Source organism: Bison bison, unplaced genomic scaffold, assembly GCF_000754665.1.
Source record: "Bison bison bison isolate TAMUID 2011002044 unplaced genomic scaffold, Bison_UMD1.0 scf7180017864281, whole genome shotgun sequence".
Taxonomy (NCBI): domain Eukaryota; kingdom Metazoa; phylum Chordata; class Mammalia; order Artiodactyla; family Bovidae; genus Bison; species Bison bison.
Genome location: NW_011494853.1, coordinates 886,035 through 894,517, shown reverse-complemented (window position 1 = coordinate 894,517; position 8,483 = coordinate 886,035).

Below are 8,483 nucleotides of genomic sequence, written 5' to 3'. Positions count from 1 at the left end.
AATGAAGCAGGGCAAAGGCTAATAGAGTTCTGCCAAGAGAACACACTGGTCATAGCAAACACCCTCTTCTAACAACACAAGAGAAGACCCTACACATGGACATCACCAGATGGTCAATAGCAAAATCAGATTGATTATATTCTTTGCAGTCAAAGATGGAGAAGCTCTATACAGTCAGCAAAAACAAGACCAGGAGCTGACTATGGCTCAGATCATGAACTCCTTATTGCCAAATTCAGGCTTAAATTGAAGAAAGTAGGGAAAACCACTAGACAGTGAAAGTGAGAAATAGATTTAAGGGACTAGATCTGAGTGCCTGATGAACTATGGGTGGAGGTTTGTGACATTGTACAGGAGACAGGGATCAAGACCATCCCCAAGAAAAAGAAATGCAAAAAAGCAAAATGGCTGTCTGAGGAGGCTTTACAAATCGCTGTGAAAAGAACAGAAGTGAAAAGCAAAGGAGAAAAAGATATACCCATTTGAATGCAGAGTAATGGGGTCACAAAGAGTCTGACACGACTGAGCAACTGAACTGAACTGAATGTCACAGCAAACTCAAGAGAGTAAATTATTTCTCTTGTGCTCAGTCACTAAGTCATAGACTCTTGGCAACCCCATGGACTATAGCCCAACAGGCTTCTCTGTCCATGAGACTTCCCAGGCAAGAATACTGGAGTGGGTTGCCATTTCCTCCTCCAGATCTTCCTGACCCGGGGATCAAACCCGAGTCTCTTGTGTCTCCTGCATTGGCAGGTGGGTTCACTACTAGTGCCATCTGGGAAGCCCAAATAAAGCTCAGGAAACAGCAAAAACCTGTGAGAAGCTAGAAAAACTTAAAGCTTGGTAACTGTATTCAACAGGTAGATCTATGCTATGGCAGCAAATAGCCTCAGACTTAGTGACTTAAAACCACAAAAAAATGGATTTCTTGCTCACACTACTTATTCTGTTGGGGCCAGTGTGAGAAAAGCAGGAGAGAATCCATCTTGAAGCTTATCATCCATCTTAAAAACAGAATGCAAACTGGGCCTGAACCCTGCCCAAGACTGAGGAAACCGTTGCTAATGAAAACCAGGTCTCCTGGAGACTTCCCTCCCTACAGATGGCAAACAGATATTGTAGTTGAGGTCAGGCTGCCGGTGTGAGATTAACCATGGAAACATCCCCCTTGATGTAATTATTCCCCCCCTCCCCTTAACATTAGTTGTTTGTTCTCCTAGCACCTACTTGTTGTGAAACTTAGTCATATACAACAAAAAGGTTGCTAACATGTAACTAGTCACATAGTGTGGGGTATAAAACTGGGCCTCTCAGAAACATTAGGGTCCTTGTTGGGAACTGATTCCCCTTGGACCCGCTGGCATAATAAACTATGCCACTGTCTTGAGTGTCCTCCGGGGTGTGTTTTGCAACTCCAGATTCCACAACATTTTGACAACCATCGGCGTGAGAAGAGTATGAAGCTCTACCCTGTATAGTCGTTCAAGCACCTGGGCTGACAGATGTTCTATTATCAGTTGATATTGACAGCTCAAGAGCAGGCTTCAGGTTTTGCTGCAGTCAGATAAATAAGTACCAAAGGGTCTCAGCAGCAATGCACTTATCTTTTCTTGGGTAAAATCCTAGGAGTGGGCAGGACTTCCCCGGTGGTCCAGTAGCTAAGACTCCACACTCCCAATGCAAGTGGCCCAGGTTTGACCCCCAGTCAGGGAACTAGATCCTGCATGCCACAACTAAGACCCAGTGCAGCCAAAGAAATATTTTTAAAAAACAAAAAAACTAGATGTGGGATGGCTGAGTCATATGTGTAAATAATTTCAAGGGTTTGTTTACATTTTTAAGAAACTATCAAATGGTTTTGCAAAGTGGTTGTATTATTGTACATTCTTGGCAACAGTGTATGAGCATTCCAGTCACTCCACATCCTTGCTAATATTTGGAATAGTCAAACTTTTAAATTACACATTCTAATAGGTAAAGAGTGATCTCTCATTAAGATTTAGACTTCCATTTCTCTAACAACTAATGGTACACAGCTTCTTTTCATCTGTTTAATTGCTATTGGTCAGTCTTCTTCAGCAAAATGTCTGGTTCAAGTCTAATAAGTTTGCCCATTTTTAGAATTGTATTATTTATTTTCTTATTATTGAATTTTGAGTTCTTTGCATGTATAAATGTGTCTTTTACCAAATATGTAATTAGAAAATGTTGTCATTTAGTTGCTAAGCCATGTCCGACTTTTCTGCAACCCCATGGACTGAAGCTTCCAGGCTCCTCTGTCCATGGTATTCTCCAGGCAAGACTACTGGAGTGGGCTGCCATTCCCTTCTCAGTGGAATCTTCCCAACCCAAGGATCCAACCTGCATCTCCTGCTGCTCCTGCCTGCATTGGCAGCAGATTCTTTACTGCTGAGCCACCAAATTAAATATTATCCAGCACCCACTCCAGTTTTCTGGCCTGGAGAATTCCATGGACAGAGGAACCTGGCAGGCTACATTCCATGGGGTCACAAGGAGTCAGACATGCCTGAGAGACTAATGCTTTCACATTCACAGAAGTATTAGCTAGTGCTTGATGATAATCATGTTGCAATATGTAAATGTGTCAGATCAACATGTTGTACACCTTAAATTTACACAATGTAATATGCCATTTATATCTCAATAAAAATTACACTAAAAAAAGTGGTGGGGCTTCCCTGGTGACTCAGTGGTAAAGAATCTGCCTGCCAATGAAGGAGACATGAGCTCAGTCCCAGATCTGGGAAGATCCCACATGGCACAGAGCAACTAAGCCTGTGCACCACAACTATTAAGCCTGGGCTCTAGAGCCCAGGAACCACAACAACTGAGTTTCTTTGTATTCTGCAGCGAGAGAAGCCTCTGCCATGAGACATCTGCACACCACAACTCCCACTGTCTGAAACTAGAGAAAAACCCATGCAGCAACAAAGACGCAGCACAGCCAAAAATAAACACATAAATACAATTATTTTTTAAGTGGTGTTTTGTGGAAGGAAATATAATCAGAAATCTCAGTAACAAAGGGGTTTCACAGAAAAGAGACAGTAAATGATAATGCCAATATTTTGTAGTAACTATAAATGGAAAGGAACTTTTAAAATTGCATAGAAATTTAAAATTTTTTAAGTAAAATGAACAATGATATGTATTATATAGGATTAATATTTATGCAAGTTTATGTCCTTTATTCACAGGATAATCTCTTTAGAAGCAGAAGCCCACAGGTTTATCAGTTCAATTCAGTTCAGTCCCTCGGTCATGTCTGATTCTTTTGTGACCCCATGGACTGCAGCACGCCAGTCCTCCCTGTCCATCACCAACTCCCAGAGTTTATTCAAACTGATGTCCATTGAGTCAGTGATGCCATCCAGCCATCTAATTCTCTGTCTTCCCCTTCTTTTCCCACCTTCAATCTTTCCCAGCATCAGGGTCTTTTCCAGTGAGTCAGTTCCTTACATTAGGTGGCCAAAGTATTGAAGCTTCAGCTTTAATATCAGTCCTTCCAATGAATATTCAGGACTGATTGGGTTAAGGATGAATTCGTCGGATCTCCTTGCAGTCCAAGGGACTCTCAAGAGTCTTCTCCAAAACCACAGTTCAAAAGCATCAATTCTTTGGTGCTCAGCTTTCTTTATAGTCCAACTCTCACATCCATACATGACTACTGGAAAAACCAATGCCTTGACTAGATGGACCTTTGTTGGCAAAATAATGTCTCTGCTTTTTAATATGTTGTCTAGGTTGGTCATAACTTTCTTTCCAAGGAATAAGCATCTTTTAATTTCATGGCTGCACTCACCATCTGCAGTGACTTTGGAGCCCCCCAAAATAGTCTGGCACTGTTTCCACTGTTTCCCCATCTATTTGCCATGAAGTAATGAGACCAGATGCCATGATTTTCATTTTCTGAATGTTGAGCTTTAAGCCACAGCTTGTGCTTCATCCAGCCCAGTGTTTCTCATGATGTATTATTCATATAAGTTAAATAAGTAGGGTGACAATATACAGCCTTGACATACTCCTTTTCCTATTTGGAACCAGTCTGTTGTTCCATGTCCGGTTCTAACAGTTGCTTCCTGACCTGCATACAGGTTTCTCAAGAAGCAGGTCAGGTGGTCTGATATTCCCATCTCTTGAAGAATTTTCCAGTTTATTGTGATCCACACAGTCAAAGGCTTTGGCATAGTCAATAAAGCAGAAATAGATGTTTTTCTGGAACTCTCTTGCTTTTTCCATGATCCAACAGATGTTGGCATTTTGACCTCTGGTTCCTCTGCCTTTTCTAAAACCAGCTTGAACATCTGGAAGTTCACAGTTCACGTACTGCTGAAGCCTGGCTTGGAGAATTTTGAGCATTACTTTGCCAGCTTGTGAGATGAGTGCAATTGTGAAGTAGTTTGAACATTCTCTGGCATTGCCTTTCTTTGGAATTGGAATGAAAACTGACTCCAGTCCTGTGGCCACTGCTGAGTTTTCCAAATTTGCTGGCATATTGAGTGCAGCACTTTCACAGCATCATCTTTCAGGATTTGAAATAGCTCAACTGGAATTCTATCACCTCCACTATCTGTGTTCATAGTGATGCTTCCTAATGCCGAGGTCCAGCCCCGGCTGATCCAGGGTATTCGAAGGGGAGACGGCGTCGGTGACCTAGTCAAACGTTAATTAGAGATATAAAGAGTAATAGAATGAGGATAGCTCAGTAGGAAAATTCAGTGGAGAAAAGAGGCTGAGTAGCTTGGTTTACGTGGAAAATCAATATAACCTGTGACAATATAACCAGGTTAGCTCTGACCACGGAAGCCGCAGGCGCCCTCTCGAATAGCGGAAGGTGCCCCACCTTAGACACCTTCTCGAGTGGGTCTTAGAAGCCCAGGCAAATAAATGGTCGCAGAGGACCTCCGCGCTCCAGATGGAGACTTCAGCCAGGATGTGAAAAGAAAGAATGACATGGGGAGACCAAGCTCTGGTGAGCAAGGCCCGTAGCTTTATTTTTAACAGGGGCTTATATACCCAAAGTTACACATAGATGATAATAAGGGATGCAAAGTCAGCAGTTTTTGATCCTGATCAAAAACCAGGGTTTCTTTCCTGCAAATTTATCGTATACAAATGGTTTAGGTGATTTACATCATCTTCTGGCCAGAAGGCCTATTAACATTTTATGGCTCTTGACAAAGGCTTATCAACCGTAAGACTTATTTTCTCTAAGAGTAATTATTTTAAGGTTTGGCACCATCTTCCAAAGATAAAATTGCATTCCTATAGGGCAGATGTGTAATGGGTTTACAACAAAGGAAAGAATTTATTACCTTAAGGGTCTAAAGTTACTAATACCAAGGCCACTACTTATTTTTTCTACATAACAACTATATTAATTAATACACATTCAAGGATACAATTCAGGGGATGCGGAAACTTGGCAGCAAGCATTGGTTCATCAATGAAATCTTTTACTAGTTTTATTCTGACAGTTTCTAACTCTCTGAGAGGCTCTAAGCTATTTGAATATCTTAAGCTTCCCATGCCTCTCGAGGCTGGGAGACTGTAAACAATCTTATGCATAGCTGTAGGAGTCCGGGTAAACTTGTCAGGCGAGTTAGAGAGCCATCTGAGGGGTTTGGATTTAAACACTCCTAGTTGCCCAGGAACTTTATTAATTGGAGCTGTAAGTTAACTCTTTGACAGAGAGAGCGAGATGGTGGTGGGGGACAGCCCCCAGTAAAGTCAGAGGTGAGAGCACAAAGCAATAAAGTAGGCAGACTCTGGTTTTGGGGGGAAGATGCTAGAGAATATCCGGGGGGACTCCCGAGGCTCCATCCCGCCTTTGCGTATGCCGAGCCTCCTTCCTCATGACCTTTGTCACGAGTGGAATGTCTCTCGCCGGCTCCCGGCATCCTAAGGCCCACTTGACTTCACATTCCAGGATGTCTGGCTCTAGGTGAGTGATCACACCATTGTGATTATCTGTGTCGTGAAGATCTTTTTTGTATAGTTTTTCTGTGTATTCTTGCCAGCTCTTCTTAATATATTCAGCTTCTGTTAGGTCCATACCATTTCTGTCCTTTATCAAGGCCATCTTTGCATGAAATGTTCCCTTGGTATCTCTAATTTTCTTGAAGAGATCTCTAGTCTTTCCCATTCTGTTGTTTTCCTCTATTTCTTTGCACTGATCACTGAGGAAGGGTTTCTTATCTCTCTTTGCTATTCTTTGGAACTCTGCATTCAAATGGGTATATCTTTCCTTTTCTCCTTTGCTTTTCACTTCTCTTCTTTTCACAGTTATTTGTAAGGCCTCCTCAGACAGTCATTTTGCTTTTTTGCATTTCTTTTTCTTGGGGATGGTCTTGATCCCTGTCTTCTGTACAATGTCACGAACCTCCCTCCACCCATAGTTCATCAGGCACTCTATCAGATCTAGTCCCTTAAATCTATTTCTCACTTTCACTGTATAATGGTAAGGGATTTTATTTAGATCATACCTGAATGGTCTAGTAGTTTTCCGTACTTTCTTCAATTTAAGCCTGAATTTGGCAATAAGGAGTTCATGATCTGAGCCACAGTCAGCTCCTGGTCTTGTTTTTGTTGACTGTATAGAGCTTCTCCATCTTTGGCTGCAAAGAATATAATCAATCTGATTTCACTATTGACCATCTGGTGATGTCCATGTGTAGGGTCTTCCCTTGTGTTATTGGAAGAGGATGTTTGCTATGACTAGTGTGCTCTTTTGGCAAAACTCTATTAGCCTTTGCCGTGCTTCATTCTGTACTCCAAAGCCAAATTTGCCTGTTACTCCAGGTGTTTCTTGACTTCCTACTTTTGCATTCCAGTCCCCTATAATGAAAAGAACATCTTTTGGGGGTGTTAGTTCTAGAAGGTCTTGTAGGTCTTCATAGAACTGTTCGACTTCAGCTTCTTCAGTGTTACCGGTCGGGGCATAGACTTGGATTAATGTGATACTGAATGGTTTGCCTTGGAAACGAACAGAGATCATCCTGTCGATTTTGAGATTGCGCCAAGTACTGCATTTTGGACTCTTGTTGACTATGATGGCTACTCCGTTTCTTCTAAGGGATTCTTGCCCACAGTAGTGGGCATATGGTCACCTGAGTTAAATTCACCCATTCCTGTCCATTTTAGTTTGCTGATTTCTAAAATGTCGATATTCACTCTTGCCATCTGTGTGATCACTTCCAATTTGCCTTGATTCATGGACCTAACATTCCAAGTTCCTATACAACATTGCTCTTTACAGCATGGGACCTTGCTTCCATCACCAGTCACATTCACAACTGGGTGTTGTTATTGCTTTGGTTTCTCTTCTCTTCATTCTTTCTGGAGTTATTTCTCCAGTGATCTCCAATAGCATATTTGGCACCTACCGACCTGGGGAGTTCATCTTTCAGTGTCCTGTCTTTTTGCCTTTTCATACTGATTATGAGGTTCTCAAGGCAAGAATATTTGTTTTTCAGACAGTCACTAAGTATCAGATCAGACTCAATGCAGAGCACTGGGGTAGAGAGAAAACACCACATGTAAGAGGAACAGACTTATCAGAAAAAATATGAGTTAATATGTGCCAAAGGAAGTTTTACTGGAGATACTTTAATTTCCTACCACCTATCAGTGTGACTGACATTCCTACAGTTTCTTGCATTAGCCAATTGAGGTACTACACTAAATTGGACCCATAACTCTTCATCTGTAACAGTGAAGAACATCTCAGCTTAGTCAGTGGACACAAACCTGGAAGGAACAGGAAGAGAGAATCAATTGTTCCAATTTAAAGGTTTAATTTAATTTCATTTAATTGAAAGGCTTGATTTAACTGGTGATGGTTTAAAGTGATGTTCAAGACTAGGCCATGAAATAAAAGCTCTGCGCAGGCTAGGAAAACACATGCCAACAATCAGAAAGGGAACTGTGCTGATGACTACTAAAACAAACTTTAGCAACTTCGTAATTATGCCTCAAGAGAGGCCTCCTCTGAGAATATACTTGATCTGAAAACAGACGCAAGAGTTGGTCCTTCCCACAGGACCTGTGACTTCCATTGTTTTCATTTTTTTACTCATTTTTTTTTCTTTACTTTCTGACAAAACTTACAGTCATTGAGAAGTTTCTGTCCTGTGAGTCTGCACCTGTCTGGAAGATTCCTCACCTCTCAGTTCAGTTCAGTTCAGTCGCTCAGTCCTCACCTCTAGAGAGAGGCAATTGAGAGGCCCGGGGAGAGATGTGAGTGGGAGTTCCCACTGTTCCTTCAGGTTTCAACATGCCTTAAGTTTCACATTGCTGCCTCGAGGTGGATGCTGAATGAAGTCAGAATGTCAGAGAATACAAGTTCAAGGCTAAAAACTTAGAAGCACCAAGCCAAAGCCATGAACTCATACAATAAATCCAGTCAAACAATGGTCAATCCAATAAAGCAAAAAAAAAAAAAAAAAGAAAAAAAACAA